This window comes from Chenopodium album, chromosome 18 (assembly GCF_948465745.1).
Source record: "Chenopodium album chromosome 18, dcCheAlbu1.1, whole genome shotgun sequence".
NCBI classification, from domain to species: Eukaryota; Viridiplantae; Streptophyta; class Magnoliopsida; order Caryophyllales; family Amaranthaceae; genus Chenopodium; species Chenopodium album.
The window spans coordinates 13,255,676-13,273,520 of NC_137851.1; the positions used below are offsets into that span (position 1 = coordinate 13,255,676).

The following is a 17,845-nucleotide window of genomic DNA, read 5'->3' on the forward strand; positions in this document are numbered from 1 at the left end:
TCAGAGTAACAAAAGCTGTATCTAGAGTGGGGCAGAGGCTACACGAACGCGGGTCCATTGATGCCACAAATTACGAGGTATAGGTGTACCTCCTGAAGTGCAATGGCGGCTACTACTTAGGCTATGATCCTAATTGGTGTGGGACTAATTGGTGTGGGACAGTATATACTGAGTGTTCCTTGTATTTACTTAGGCTAATCTGAATTCTAAGCTGTTCTGTGTTTTGCAAGGGGGTGTTAACTGATCTATGAACATCAGCTAAATTTCTAGAAAGAGCGCGATGAATCTTAACTAATAAAGCCATTTAGGACACTTCCATTCTTGAAGTGAGGAACAAATTGTTAAAGCCATCAAGAAGCTATTAGGAATGATGGTGTGGAGAGAAGCTCAATCAAGTCGGGGTACAAGTGTTTGCTTAAGACTAGCATGGAGCATGGGTTGATCACAAAGGAGGAAGCACGGCGTGCTTGCTCTTTGTTTCAGGGTACAGAAGTTGAAGATTGGGACAGTAAGGCTGCCATGCCTGTGGCCAAAAGAGCTCCACAGTCCACACTCATGAGTCATGAGTCTCATGACCTTTGTCTCTGCTATTGCGTAAGACTATATATTCTCGTGTAGCCTCATTTACATATTGTTTGGATAGAAAATTAGGAAGGAAGGGGAGGGAAAAAGAATTGCTATAGCACTATAGCAGCAGCAAGATGGATGGTTAGTTATTTCATTTTTCATTTTACACTAATTTCGTTTTTTTTTTTTGCCTTTTCATTGCTCGTTTAGTTACGAGAATTATTCATACTTCAGCACTTTTCAGAATTTTTTTGGAGTACTTTCTTTTAAAAAAATATTATTCATATTTTAGATTTTTTTGGAGTACTTTCATTTTTGAAAAACTGCAACTCTCCACTAAACCGATTCTCACTCAAGAAAGCTCTGTAAATTTCTCCAATTAGCAAATTTCCGAAGGTAAATTTCTCGAAAGCTTACCGTGGTTATGATCCGAGCTTCTCTTGGAGGAGTCTTTGGGGATCAAAATCTCTGCTCATTGTGTCAGGAATTGATTTTCCTTAGTCGTATTACTGTATGAATAAGTATATAGATACAACCTAACGAGAGATTAGGGCCGATAACATTGGTCCACTAGCTATACAATATTAGGCTTAACACCCCCTTCAAGTTGGAGCATGCAAATCACAAATGCCCAACTTGTCAAGGAAATACAAAAATTGAGGTTTGCTTAATGCCTTAGTGAATATATCAGCTAGTTAATCAGTAGTCTTCACATATGACGGACTAATAGTGCCATCCTGAATCGCATCCCTGACATAATGACAGTCAACCTCAATATGTTTAATACGCTCGTGGAACACCGGATTTTACGCAATGTATAACGCTGATTGACTATAACAAAACAGACTCATCGCACATGGATGCGAAACACCCAAACTGAGAAGTAATGCCTTCAACCATTTCAACTCATCAGTGATTTTAGACATCGAACGGTACTCTGCCTCTACAGAAGATTTAGCCACAGTGTCCTGCTTCTTAGTCTTCCAAGAAATAGGAGAACCACCAAGAAACACCAACCATCCTGAAATCGATCGTCTCGTCAAAGGGTAACTAGCCCAATCCGAGTCACACCAACTTGTAATATGTAAATCACAGTCTGAGCTCAAAAGGATTCCCTGAACCGGACATCCTTTCAAGTAACGCACCGTACGAAGGGCAGCCTCCCAATGATCCTGATGCAGTTGTTGCATAAATTGGGATAAAATAGGAACCGCGTAAGCCAAATCAGGTCTCGTGAAAGATAAGTAGATCAAACGACCCACAAGACGGCGATGCATTTCAGGATCAGAAATAAGAGGTGACTTTGATTTAGCCAGAGTATGATTCTGCTCAATAGGAGTACCTGCCGGACGTGCCCCTAGCAAACCAGACTCTGCAATAATATCAAGTGTATATTTCCGTTGACATAAAAATATGCCTTTCGGACTCCGTGCCACCTCAATGCCAAGAAAGTATTTTAACACACCCAAATCTTTCATATGAAAACAGTCACCCAAATAAGATTTGAATGTTGAAATTGCAGAAGAGTCATTACCAGATATTATCAAATCATCAACATACACCAGAATACTAAGATGAATATCCCCATTATTCAGAGTAAATAGAGAGTAGTCAGAGTAGATTGAAAAAAACCGTACCTTTTCAGATATGTGGCCAACTTAGAGAACCAACAACGAGGTGCTTGTCGAAGACCATACAACGACTTCCGAAGACGACACACCATACTAGGTTGAGTGCCATGGAATCCAGGTGGAGGCTTCATGCACACCTCCTCATCAAGGTCACTGTGAAGAAAAGCATTGATGTGGACATCCATTTGATGCAATTCCCAATTTTTCGCAGCAGCAACCGCTAAGAATGCCCGAACTGTGACCATTTTAGTAACAGGAGCGAATGTTTCATTATAGTCAATACCCTCAACCTGATGATTGCCAAGTATAACAAGGCGAGCCTTTAATCGTTCAACTGTGCCATCAGAATTATGCTTCACCTTGTAAACCCATCTGCACCCGAGAGTTTTCTTCCCCGGAGGTAATTCTTCCATTACCCAAGTTGCATTATCTTCCAAGGAAGAAATTTCTTTTTGCATAGACTCCCTCCAACCCTCATGTTGCATAGCCTCTTTGAAATTACGAGGCTCAACCCTCGTATCGATAGCTGCAATAAATACACGGTGTCGCATAGAAAATTTATCACAATTCCCAAAGTGTGCTAAAGGATAGAGAGTACCTGAGGAGCTGTAATACCCCGTATTTCTGAAACGTGTTTTTTAATTAATTAATATTCTCTTAAAAAGGGTATTTTAGTAATTTATTTTACTATTTGAATTTAAAGCCAAAATGATATTTGAATTGTGGCGCCAGAAGTATTTTAAAACTCAATAATTATTTTGGATTTTGGATAAGATTTATTATCCATTTATTTTATTTAAAAGCCGGATTATTTATATATATATTTCGTATATTTTAATTAAAAAAAATTATATTTTATTATTTAATTAAAAGAGCCGAATTTCCTAAATAATTAACTAGGAATTTTCGGATTTTATTAGTGAAATTAAATAGTGAATAATTGGTATTTTTCTAATTAATTATATTATACAAAATATATTATTTACACAATCATTTTTAATCCTTAAAATCTAGCAAATATTTCCCTAAAACTATAAGTGGAGGTCCGAAAATATGAGCATAGATATGCTCAATATTTTCGGCCACCATATGCTAAATTTGGGTTAATTATTTTGTTAGTTTTGTATTTTAATTATCTTCCTCAAATTTCTTATTTCCTTAATTCCTATTTTTCATCTCACAAAAATTGATCATCTTATTTTCCTACCTTATATCTTCCTTGATTATTCTCCAAGTAATCTCTTTTCCATATTATATTTCATGACAACACACCTTCCTTAAATTAATTATTCTTAGTCACCTTAATATTTAACTTTCCATAATTCTTTAACTCTCTTCTCCAAGTAATTTCCTTAATTCTTTTTACCATAATTCTTCCTACATTCTCCTACCATAATTCTTTCATTCATGAGCCTATAAATACTCCTTCATACCTCTCATATTCTTCACACCAAAACTCAATTCTCTTCTTCTTTCTTATTCTTCTTTTCCCTAAACCTTTTCATACTTTTCTTCTCCTCTTTTCATACAAATATTTCCCGTATACCTTTGAAGCCAGTTTTCGGGCACTTCTGGTCAGTTTTTGGGGTATTGATGTTTCACAGAAGATTGTTCCTCTCGGAAAATCCTTGAGGGTAGGCTGAAGAATCACCCAATTCGGAGTTATATTGAAGGAGTTATGACCTCTGCAAGTTCTGCCTATTCTTTCCAACGAAAATTCAATTCTCTTTAATCCTATTCTTTTATCTTCTTCATGGTTAGTTTTCTAAAATACAAATTCCTATTTCAAAGTTATAAATTTTATATTAAAGCATTATTTTAAAAGAGTTTTATAGCCCATGCACATTAGATTTGAGTTTATGTTGTGATAACCTTATGGTTATGTTATTTGTAAGGTGTATTCGTGATTGAACTTTGAAAGTGCGAAGTGTTGATTGATATTCGGAATCAAGGTACGTTAGGTGGCTAGATACCTTTGAAAGTGATTGGTTTGAATAACATATTTTGAATGATTTTATGATGATTGAATTAAATTGATTTGAATTATGATTTATGAAATAAATTATGCTTGGAGGTATTGATTTTAATATTTATTTTAATAAAAGTATTTTGAATGATTGAGTTTTTAAATCATGTTTTGAATGGTTTGAGTTATTTATCATGTCTAAATAAAGGATTTGATTTTAAAAGTTTATTGAATTAATAAAAGGTTTTTCAAAGGAAGAGTTATTGATTTTGAAAAGTTATTAATATGAGATTTATTCTCAAGTATTTATTAAAAGGTTGATTTTGAAAGCATGATTGAATTGGATAAAAAGGAGTTTTGATTTACCTATTATAAAGGTCTATTTTATTTAAGGAGGAATTATTGAATTATTATTGAATTAAAGCTTTACAAGCATGTTAGTAATCCCACTATGCGGATTTGGTTTGATAAGGCCTTGGACTTTGTATGACCGGGTCTTTCCTCAAGAATAACCTTGTAATATAAGGAGACTAGCTTGGGGGGTGTGCACACTTGGGTGAGGAATTGGATTTAAAAGGATTATTAAAGGAATTGGTTTTATTAATTATTTTGATTATTGAATCATTGGAATTGCATTAGAATAATGAGTTTGGAATTATTGGATTAATTATTGGAATTGGTTTTGAAAGCATGTTTGCAAATAAATTGAGTTTACATTATCTTGCACTTATCGTACTTAGCATATTTTGCTAATCCGTATTTCCTATTTGTTTTGGTTCGCTCTGTTTACTGTAATGATAAGCAGTGTTGTAACACCCCCAAATCTCCCTCTACGAAAATACTAGTATAATACGTATAATAATATCGTAGAGATAGACTTGGGCGTATTACCGCCGCGTGATTACACAAGGCTACTCAAAATACTTAACTCAATAACAAAACCTGCAGCGGAAACTCAACTTTTTTTTATTAATACTTATAAAAAATAGTAACATTGTTATGAGTACTCAAAATAAAGACGAGACCAACATTCCTAAACTAGGTGAAGCAAACCCCAGGACTCCTATATGCTCATTCATGACTCCACCTGAAAATAGTCAACACTGCTTACCATTACGGTAAACAGGGCGAACCAAAACAAACAAGAAATACGGATTAGCAAAATATGCTAAGTACGATAAGTGCAAGATAATGTAAACTCAATTTATTTGCAAACATGCTTTAAAAAAAAAAAAAGATATAAAAAAAGATATAGGATTAGAATTGATTTTTAAAGCATGTTTGCAAATAAATTGATTTTTAACTTTGGTGGATTTTGATTTGCAATAATAAGCTGTTTGTTTACAAAAAAAAAAAAAAAAAAAAAAAAAAAAAAAAAAAAAAAAAAAAAAAAAGATATACACAAAATAATATAGAAAAATATTATCTACACAATTAAATTATTTCCATAATCTAACAAATGGGACAAAAAAAAAAAAAAAAAAAAGGTAAAAACATTTACACATTCCAAATAAATATAGAAATATTGATAGGAATTTTTTTAACCATACATGGAAAAATTCCTAATGATAAACAGGATCGGAAAGAGCCATTATCCTCGTAAAGGTATGTTTAGATAAAAAATTTATTCCCTCTAATTTTATTTATTTTTATTTTTATTTTTTTTAGTGTTACATGCACTTTAGCAGGGCATGACCTTAGGCAATATAATTGATTTTAATATAATAAGAAGTGGGGGTAGTTGAGACATTAAAAATTATAGAATAAAATAGTGGAGTTAATATTTTAATAGAAAGTAAGATATGAAGGGAGAAAGAGGAAGGGGGTTGTGTAGATTGATCGCAGTCGCCATAAACTTTTAACCTGGCTCTAATACCAATTGATGCGGATTTTAGTCCGATTTTGTGTAGAATGCAACCACGATTGTGGTTTAATGACTTTGTGAATTATAGAGATGAAAATTATGGTTATTATGGATGAAAGTAAATGGATAGTACTCTAATACTCACAAGAATAAAGGGTCTCTTCCTAGTTGCAACTAGAAGATGATCACGAGTCGCAACAAGTGATGTTTTTGATTAACAATCAAACGAGCAACGCTCAAAAATGATTAATTCCCAAAATAAAACTCTGAATTTTATTGCTAATTATGTGGCCTATTTATAAGCTTTACAAGGAAAACATAAAATAGATAGAATCCTAATCCTATTAGGTTTAGGAAAACTAATTCTACTCTAACTTGAATTTCTAGTAACCCACATTAAACTAAATACATTAAAAAAAAAAACTAATTAAGAAATCCTAAGGTGTTTAAAACAAGAAAAACCCTTTCAAGTGAAAGGTAAAAACTTGTAAGCAAAATCTATCTGAAGAAACATTAAAAACTATCAAGAAAGGAAATCTTGGATGCTCCCACATCACTATTTTAATTTACATACTTCCTCCATTCTTTTTTTATTGCACCATAAGGGATTTCACGCTTGCCAATGCATTACTTTAGCTATCAATATCTTCAATTATACTTTTGTAAAAATTATCAATATTTGATATTTGAGAAATAGAGTTCGATACGAATCTAACTAGATCCCACATGACTATATTTTTCCTAATGTATAAATCACAAATGATGGTCAAAGAAGATTAAGTGAATAGTGTAAAAGTACTAATGGTGTAATAAAATAAAAACGGAGGAAGTATATATATATATATATATATATATATATATATATATATATATATATATATATATATATATATATATATATATATATATATATATATATATATATATATATATATATATATATATATATATATATATATATATAATTTTGTTTTTAAAAATTTATAGATGTGGGTGTGAGGTGGGAGTGAGGCGGGTACGAAGTGGGGCGGGTACAATGTGTACCCGCCCCATCACCCATGGCGGGTATGATTTTTATCCTCATCCCCGCCTCACCACCCGCCAAACCAAGACCCATCCCCACCCAACTGGGCAGGGATGGGGTGGGTCTCCTACTTGACCCGCCCCACTGACATCCCTAATGGCGGCGTATGAAACAAGGACATGTGTGCACGGGGAAGGCAAACCTTATGCTGCAAGCTTTGTAAACGAGTGGTCGAGATAAAAAACGATTTGTTTTCTGTTATTAAAAAAACAGCAAAAAAAAAAAAAAAAAAAAAAAAAAACTTACAAAAGAAAAAAAGCTTCTATTGATAATTTTTGCAACCAATTCATGTCACAGACATCTCAAACACAATCCAACCTCGGTTCAACTACTACAACAGTTCAGATGTACTAATGATGAGGTATTTTTTTACCAAACAATAATTCACTTGTACATATACATTACAACAATCACCACAACTAGACTTAAGAAGTTAAGATTACAATCTTATAACGAGACAAATCTATATATTTATTTCCATACATGTAAAAATTATAAAAACGTGATATTAATAAAATATATAATGAGACGAGTCTAACAAGATCACTCATGATTATATTATCTTTTATAGATTAACGGTAATTTGTAGTTAAGATTTTCAAAGTTTGACCCCAAAAAATGGCAATGGAGTAAATATAAAGGAATGGAGGGATTATTTTATTTTATTTATTTATTTTAGTCTTGTAAAAGTCAAATGTATACGGTAAAAACCTTATAAAGCATCATGATTTCAATAGTAAAAAGTGAAAAATCCTTCTCGAGCCTCACGTTAATACAGTAACTTGTAAACTGAGTTCAGCAATTTGGCGCCCTTTCAACTCCTAAAGCCGACAACTCTCTTATCCATCATTGAATCATTTCATGTCACTTTGTTTTATATATTCAACTTCCTTCTTCATTTTATTTCACTTCAACCAAAGTTTTACAAAAATAATACTGTAAAATTAGTAATCGTACTAGTAGAGAGGAAGTCCGTACGCTCGTCGGAAAATTACTCCGTCTGGCGAACGTGCGTTCTTCCCGGTTGTTCCGACAGCGGCGGCACACATTTAATCTTCAGGGTGCTCCTTTGGTCTCTTGTTACTTTCAAATGGTACATAAATACATTAGATTAACTTTTGTGTTCGTTTGTTTGTTTGGCATTATGTGTTACCTTCAAATTTGTTACATTTCCTACATTCTTACCGTGCAACTTTAATTATGATGGATGGGATCATTCGTTAAGGTGATTTTTTGGTTTCAAAAACTCTAAATTGAATACAATTTGATGAATTTGTTCCTAAATGGTTAGGAAGTTTGTTATTTTTATAGAGAATATAGATCTTTAGAGTTTGAAATTGATTTTTTACTCCAATTTGTCCGGTGTCTTAAAAAATTTATAACATACAAAGCATTATCGTGGGTAGTTATAGGTAACAAAATTTATTTTTGAAAGAATGATTGACATCTTGTTTTAATTTTGAAATTTCTAAATTTGTACGAATTTTTTTTAATGACTTTGTTTTGAATGAATTTAAAATTCATAGCAATGTAATAGTCACGTTGATTTGAAAAATTGCAATGAACTCGAAACTACTTGTTTTTTTAATATCAAATTCTTAATATGTTGTTTTGTCTCGGTTGAGAGATTAGATGAGATTTTGTAACTGCATTATAAGTGTAATAAGTTTTTGAAAATAAAAATTACATTAGCTTCGATTATATTGATTATACTCAATAAGTCATTTTGGATACGTTATGTAAGGACGTAAGTAAACTCCATTTCACGCTTTCCATCCAAAAGTAGTTAAAATCTTTGTTAATACTCTAATAAAATTACTTGTTTAGTTGTGTATTCACCAATCAAGTGCTGAATGTACCTTAGTAAATAGTAAGTCGCCATGTTACATTTATTAGTTGTCCGAACCATATGTGTGTGTGTGTGGACGTGTGGTGGTGGTGGTAGTCTGGTAGACTGGTGGCTTGATAGAGTTGTATGGATATGATAGTATAGATTGTAGATGAGATAGTAAATATTTTTGTGTAACTATTAGGGTATTATTATAATATTATCTTATGTAATCTTTACATCTCTAATTACTAACAGAATTCTATGCATATAGAATGTTATTTTTTATGACGCTTACACACTTTAACATGGTATCACAATCTTTACCAAATATTCTAACAGATTGCAACTTCTAATTCAAGAACTAAATATCTTACCACCAAGCTATGTAATTCTTTATGTAATCTTTTGAATACAAAATATTAATATGTAGCAAATGACAATATGAATAACAAATTTAATTACAAGAAAATTAAATCATAATGTATAATTTATATTAATAAGTTAGTTTCATGTAATAACCCGGGGCATCATCCGAGCCTAAAAACTAGTTAAGCTTATTATAATATGTCGTGACTAGTGTTCAATGTATGTATCACACAACTATTAAATGTATCACCGTTGCTAATAAGTAAATTTTCTACAACAACATTTGTACTTGTCGTGGTATCTAGGTATTTAATGTTATTGTGATACATTTGATTTGCATCTATGATTTTGACTAGAAAATCTGTAAATACACCGTTTGGGGTGAGTTAGTTAAAATAGAATTTTAACATACCACAAATAAAAAAAGTTCAATGTATTTTAGTAGGTTCAATGTTATCTTTGAAAGAATGTCATTCATCTAGAAGTTCTTTTGGACCTACATATCAAATACAACTATACGAGTAATAAATTATTAATCGTGCACTAGTACCATGTGGTGGCCCTTGTACATATCTTATTCAAGAACAAGTTAGTTTATACTAGGTTTTTTTTTAGAAGTAGGTTTTATGGTTATTATAGGACTTGTAGTGCATATTTAAATGTGGTTGTATAGCTGAGGATGTCACCTTGGTTAAATGATATTTATGTTCAGGGGATGTCAACTTGATTACGTGTTTAGTCTCGGGGTATGTAGATTGAATCACGTCTATAATGATAATCCCTAACACTTTGAACCTTTTATATAAACTTTAATTTTTCAGGCTTATTTTGATGCATTATATGTCATAACATAATTTGATGACCTCTGCTTGTCATCCCTGCAGGTGCAATCTAAGTCGTTGGTAACTTTAAGTAGCAAAGAGAACCTAGTGAGTGATCATCCGTCTAAATCGGAGGCATTAAATGGGAACCTCCATGAAGCTGGTAGGTTAAGTTACAATTATGTGCATGTCTGACTTTTTTCATGAGTCTATGATTGTTTGATCATTTTGCCCACATATTAATATCTGTCATCGAGTATAGTGAAGGGGCAGTTGAACTTGCAACTGATATATTACTCCCTTTGTTCCTTAAACAAAATTTAAAACACTAGCTTGTAGAATATAGAGATTGAGGATGTGAAGATAGGGAGGAAAAAGTGTTGAGTTCAATGGTGTTGGGCCTCGTTTTAGGAAAAAGTAGAGAGGAAAAACTTACGAAAATGAAATGTATACTACAACGTCAGACATCCTAATTTGGTAGATGCGTGATTCTTTAAGAGACGCAAGGAATATGTTTTATTCATTTATGTGCTTATTTCCTTCTTCCTGACTCATGTCATTCTTATGTTATTACTGCATATATTGTGCCTTGTATGATTATATTACATGTAGTGTAGTGTTATGTATCTGTGTCACATGATTTATGTCATACAAAGTACTTTATCTTTAAATTATACATACAATGGCTGGTAAGCAAGGGATTTATGAACATGCAAATCATATACGAGTACAAGGAATACGGAGTATTTGCTTTATCAGATGCAGAGATACTTTGGGAGTTAACAGATATCTGATAGGCTTTTTAAGATGATTGATGCAGTAAATTTTGCTGTTGGGGGAAGTATTTGAAATTTATTTTTAGGAAAGGCACATATGGAGATTTATCTAAATAGTTCATTTGTCTGAAAATCAATTGAGGTAGATTAGAAAGGTTTAGCTAATTAGAGAGAGGTAATCTTCAAATTAGACTTCTTAAGAAATGAAATCTAGTTAATCTGTCATTTATACTCCATACTTCTTATTTGTTAGTGTTTTTGGTTTTACTCTATTAGAACAAAATATTTTGTACTTATGAGTTTATTAAGACTGAAGAATGTTTTATGTTGTCTGTTATGATAAAAATTACTCATTTCAGACACCAGTAACATAAGCACCTCCTCAGAAACCAGTAATGATCAAGTTGTTCCTAAACGGAGACAGAAAAAGAGAAGCAGAGATGAGACAACTGGTGTGGATGCTTTGCCATGCCGGAGGGTGCCAAGGCGCGCTGCAGCATGTTTAGACTTTAAGGTGAAGGCAGTTTGTATGCCTGACGAGGATGATTCTGTGGTAAATGTGAAAAGAGAACCAGGAAAATGTTATGAATGTATCAAGCCAGCAACTTCCTACAGGAAAATGTTCAGTCATTTCTTTGAGAAGGCGCATGCTTGTGTTCAGGTTTAGAGGACACTGTCAAAGTATTCTGGAGGTAATGTCGATATAGGTCTTCACGAGTTGCTAGCAGCAGTTGTTCGGTCCATGAAAGGCAGTAAAAATTTCTCCACAGGGGTATCCATAAAGGAATTTCTCATCTCACAGGGTGATTTCATATATAACCAGCTTATCGGGTTGGATACAATGAGCAAGGACAGTGATCAGAAATTCAGTGGTTTGCCTGTATTGATTGCCCTTCAGGAAGAGTGCAAAAAGAATACGTCGTGTTTACCAGAAAATCGAGCTTTGTCTATAAAAATTGGAGATGCAGAGCAGGCAGATAGTTCGAACTTGCTCAAAGTTCATGAGGGAGATGAGGATGCAAAACTGGCTAGACTATTGCAAGACGAAGAGGATTGGCGGTCCATGAATCAGAGAAAGGGAAGGCGTGAACGTGGCTCAAGTAAGTACTATATTATGATGAATGAAGATGAGATTGTGGCTGACTATCCACTTCCAGCATACTACAAACCAACAAGTGATGAAACTGATGAGTACACTATCTTCGACGATATGTGTATGTATGATGATCAGCTTCCAAAAAACATGCTTCATAATTGGTCACTTTATAACTCTGATTCCAGATTGGTTTCTTTAGAACTTCTGCCCATGAAACCTTGTGGTGAGATTGATTTTGCAATTTTCGGGTCTGGGATTATGACAGAAGACATAGGTAGTGGATTTTGTTATGATAATGATTCTATCCAATCTTCCACTTCTACTGAACTTGAGAATGTAGACGGAATTCCTGTTTATTTGAGTGAAATAAAGGAGTGGATGATTGAATTTGGAGCTTCTATGGTCTTCATATCAATCAGAACTGATTTGGCCTGGTAATGTGTCTCTTCTGCTATCTGATTTTGTGTTCTTTACTTTTGATAATATCTTTTTTAAATGATAAGTATGTTTTAAGGGCCCGTTCATTTCACCTTATTTTTGCTGAACTGAAATTATATAACTGAACTGAAATAAATTTTTCTATTATATTTCTTCTTTAAGTTTACTGATTTTTACCGAACCTGAAATTATTTTGCTGAACTGAAATTATTTTTACTGAACTAAAAGTGAATAGAGTCTAAGTCTCTTAGTATTTAAACAAAAGTGTGTTTGATTCCTCAATGCAGGTACAGGCTTGGGAAGCCCTCAAAGCAGTACGCCCGTGGTATGGAACGGTTGTGAACAGCAAGGCTTTCTATCAGCATCATTACTTTGTTGAAGGAGCAGAGTCGTGTGGCACGATTTTCTGTTAAGGAGGTGATAAAGAGATTCTCAGAATTTGAGAAGTGTCACCCCGCTTTTATATCCTCAAACCCAATTGCCGTTGAAAGATATGTGGTAGTTCATGGGCAGATAATACTACAGCAGTTTGCAGAATATCCTGACAATAATATCAGAAGGTGTCCTTTTGTTTTTGGACTTCAAACTAAAATGGAAGAAAGGCATCATACAAAATGTTTAGTGAAGAAAAAGGCGGTGATAAAGAAAGGAATCAATTTGAATCCGAGAGCAGCTATGGTTCCTATTAAGAAAAAGCAGCTGCTTCCAGCTACGACAACTAGGCTGATCAATAGAATTTGGGGTGAATTTTACTCAAATTACTCTCCTGAGGACTCGAAGAATACAATTGTGTCTGAATCTAAAGAAGAGCCTCTGGAGGAGCAAGATGAAGATGCTGACGAAGATCTTGAAGAGCAAGACGATGATATTCCAGTGATGGAGACTGTTAAATCTCATCAAAATGTGAGGAGAGTTAAGCTGAAATGTTCGGTACAGGATATTAAGTGGGTTGATGAGTCAACACGAAACACTTCTGCTAATGAGGCACTGTACAAAAAGCTGATGTTCTTGGAGATTTCGTGGTTGTAGGGGGCTGTGTCATTGTTGAAACAACTGGTTCTGAAGATCTTCTTCCTATTTATTTTGTGGAATACATGTATGAAAAGTTAGATGGAAGAAAGATGGCTCATGGCCGACTTATGCTAAGAGGATTTCAGACGATTCTAGGCAATGTTGCTAATGAAAGAGAAGTGTTCTTAACAAACAACTGCCTGGACTTTGATCTGAAGGAAGTTAAAGAAAGTGTTGTGGTTGAGATTTGGTCATTGCAATGGGGTTATCAGCATCGTAAAAATAATGCTGACAGCGAAAAGATGGAACGTGCAAGAGCAGATGAGAGGAAAAGCAAAGGATTACCAATGGAATACTATGTAAGAAGTTTTTACTGCCCTGAAAATGGTGCATTTCTTGCACTTCCAAGTGATGCTATGGGTATTGGTAACGGAATATGTCTTTCTTGCAAAACTAAGAAAACGGAGAAGGAGAATAACAAGCTCAGAATTATTTCTTCCAACACTGGATTTATGTATTTGGGAACTGAGTACAACCTTCTGGACTTTGTTTATGTTGCTCCACGTCAATTTGAAGATGAGAAGGAAAGCGAAAAATTTAAAGGTGGAAGAAATGTTGGCTTGAAGCCATACATCATTTTTCAGCTCTTGGGGATTGATACACCTAAGGGTTCACGGCAAGTTACTCCTCAATCTGTGAAAATTAAAGCTCGGAGATTCTTCAGGCCAGATGACATCTCAGAGGAAAAAGCATATCGTTCTCATATATGTGAGGTGAAAAATGAAAATTTCTATGCTTTCAGTGTCTTTTTTTTTTTCTACATGACATCCATTTACGAGTGTTTGGTGAATTTCTGATTATTTCTTTTTTCTAGTCACAAAAATATTTCTATCAAAAAGATCTAATGAGACAACTGGATAGCAGAAGGGACTAATTTATAATACAGTCAACATGGTTTTAAGCTTCCTTAGCTAATATTTGTATGAGAATTGTGTGAATATCGTTCCCTTAACTATGATTATGTACATAAATTCAAGGCTTTTAAGTTACTATGCACAGTTTTGATGTTATTGTTGATCACAGTGACATGCTCCTATGATACTTTCAGGTTTAATACAGTGAGAAAGTGCATGTCTTGACCTTAATTGCTATTCAAGGTAAGTGTGACTTAAAGAAGAAGAGTGACTTCCTATCTTCAGGTTATTCCTTTATCCACGAGCATGTCTTCTTTTGTGAGCTTCTTTATGATCCGAATAGTGGGGCATTGAAACAGGTAGTTTCCATTCTGTGTCCTGCAATGTCATTTGAGCTAGCACGGTTACTGTATCTTATTAACTTCTTATGTTGGACTTCTGATACAGCTACCCACCTCTCTCAAGCTGAGTTCGTTGAATGAAAAGCTTTTTGATGATTCTGCATCTAGAAAGAACAAAGGTAAGGTTAAGGAGGGAGAAACTGAAGGTACTGTTCAAGAGGAGTTGCTGAAGAATAAGCTTGCCACTCTAGACATTTTTGCCGGTTGTGGAGGCTTGTCAGAAGGTCTGCAGCAATCAGGTAATTCTGATAATATTGTAAGGGATTCCTTGTATAGTCCTTGAACTAATTTGAGGAAGAGAAACCATTTTGGTGGATATCTGTTTCTTTTTATATATGCAAAAAGATCACCATAGATGACCTGTTTTCTGGTACCTGTAGGTGTGTCACTGATCAAATGGGCAATCGAGTATGAAGAGCCTGCAGGACAAGCTTTTAACCATAATCATCCTGAAAGTGTGGTATTCATTAATAACTGCAATGTGATCCTCAGGTCAGAACATTTTTCTTGTTCTTCCGCCCTTTCAGTTTATTTTCATAGGGTGTGTTTATGATGAATTACATGCTTCTATTATGTTGTGTTGAGGCTCCTTTATTTTTCATTTTGTTTTAGTTGATGTACTCATCTGTCCAGAATTCATAGTCTAATGTTCAAAATCAGTAATGCTTTATAATTTACTTAAACCAAATATAGGAAAGGGTAGTATGAACTCATGATCTTCGTAAATCTAAAAGTCATGTCATATCTTGTTTGATGAGACTTGTGCAGGGCAATCATGTCTACTTGTGGAGATGGAGATGACTGCATTACTGATCCTGAAACTTCTGAGTTGGCTGAAAAGCTTGACGATGACATTATCAGAAAGTTGCCTCGACCAGGGCAAGTGAATTTTATTAATGGAGTACCACCATGTCAGGTAGATGTGAAGTGCTCTCGGTTTTCTCTCATTAAAGATACATTTGCCAATGACACTCGTAACAAATGTATAAACAATTCAGTTCTGTATACTTATATTTTCTTCTTCTGCAGGGGTTTTCAGGGATGAACAGGTTCAATAAAGGTGCATGGAGTAAGGTTCAACGTGAAATGATCTTGGCCTTCTTGTCATTTGTCAACTACTTTCACCCTAAATTTTTCCTTTTGGAGAATGTAAGGAACTTTATCTCATTCAACAAGGGCCAAGCAATTTGACAGTAGCTTCACTTCTTGAGATGGGATATCAGGTATGCTTTTCTATTTCAGTTTGAGCAATTTGGTCAAGCATAAAACCACACTCCCCTTGTCTGTATGTAATAGGAAATTTTAGGATGTACGAAAAAAGTAATGATTTTTCCTGATACGTGCTTACAAATCAAGTGGTTGAGAGAGAATAGATGTATAACTATAATATGTAGTAAAAAGCTGTCTTTAAAAGTATGTCATACAACTCACCTAGATTATGTAAGGTTAGGCCAATGTATAAACTTATTTTGGACGGAGGTAGATATGTCTCTGAACCTTCTGAAACGGCCTTTATGTAGGTCAGGTTTGGCATTTTGGAGGCTGGTGCTTTTGGAGTTTCTCAATCTCGTAAGCGAGCATTCATATGGGCTGCATCTCCTCAAGAGACCTTACCTGAATCGCCTGAGCCTATGCATGTTTTTGCTGGTTCTGAACCGAAGGTCTCATTGGACAGCAATTGCCAATATGCTGCTGTGCGAAGCACAGCATCTGGTGCCCCTTTCCGTTCTATAACTGTCAGAGATACGATTGGTGATCTCCCTGATGTAAAAAATGGGGCTTCTATAACACCTATGGAGGTAAAATGTTTTGCATTGGGTTTACAATTTACCTGTTACAACTTTCTAATTTTTAAGCTTTTGGTTGCTTCTCATTGCTTACTTATACTGATCTTATGTTTCACAGTACAAAAATGATTCGTTGTCTTGGTATCAAAAGATGATACGAGGAGATACTATGACTTTAACTGAAATAAAAATGTTGTCAGTATCAAGAGGCAGAGGGAGTAACAAAATCTTTTGTTCACTGGCGATATCCTTCTCTGTTGCAGGTTCGCTTGACTACAGGACAGATGGTTGATCTGGTTCCTTGGTGCCTGCCAAACACTGCTGAAAGGCATAATCAATGGAAGGGGTTGTTTGGGAGGTTGGATTGGGAAGGAAATTTTCCTACATCAATAACTGACCCTCAACCCATGGGTAAGGTTGGGACGTGCTTTCATCCAGATCAGGATAGAATTGTTACTGTCCGTGAATGCGCTAGATCTCAGGTACCTCATTGTCCTCGTAACCTCATTCTCAATTCCTAAACTTTCTGCTCAATGGTTCACAAAGCGAAATTGATTGGAACAGCAAGTAGTCACAAATCGTGTTCTTGAAAGTTAATGAAAATTAGTGATATTCATCATTTACAACACTGAAAACTTTTGCTTGCTTTAAAGTATATAGCTGTAGTACAAGTCAAGCAAACTATAGAATGTTTATTTGCTAGAGCCACTGATACAAGTTTAGTACACGCGTGGTTTTCTGGCTTCAGTACCCATTACATGGCCAGAAAAAACTAGTTCTAGGAACTTTTTGATTTTACAAGATCGGAATGTGCTACCTCTGTGTAATCTCAATTAAGTTTTCAAGCTCGGTCAAGATCTACACAAGGTTCTGAAATAATTTTCTTGCTGAACTTAGGCTTTCATACGAATTATGGCTTTAGTATTTAAGTTTTGTTGTTTGTGCCTTCAGGGCTTCCCAGACGGCTATAAACTTGCTGGCAACATTCAACATAGGTACAGGCAAATTGGTAATGCAGTTGGCAGTTCCACCACCTTTGGCATTTGCACTTGGAAGGAAGCTAAAAGAAGTGATCGAAAGATCTGCTTAACAAAATATCATATTCTGACATTCGTATATAAGTCACTTCTTTTGCCAAATGATGAGGAATTGAAGATTGTGTTACGTTTTTTTGTAGAGAACTTTTCACATGAAATTTTAAGATCTACATTTTTGCACAGCAAACTATTCTCCTCATCGGAGGCTGTTGCCTATTTATGAACCACACTGGAAAAATCACAAAAACTTATTGA

The 17,845-nt window shown here is 34.5% G+C and overlaps 1 pseudogene; it reads left to right on the top strand.

Moving 5' to 3' along the window:
* The first annotated feature begins 5,714 nt into the window (after window positions 1-5,714).
* On the top strand, window positions 5,715-17,643 carry LOC145591863 (DNA (cytosine-5)-methyltransferase 1B-like; annotated as a pseudogene).
* Window positions 17,644-17,845: the final 202 nt, after the last annotated feature.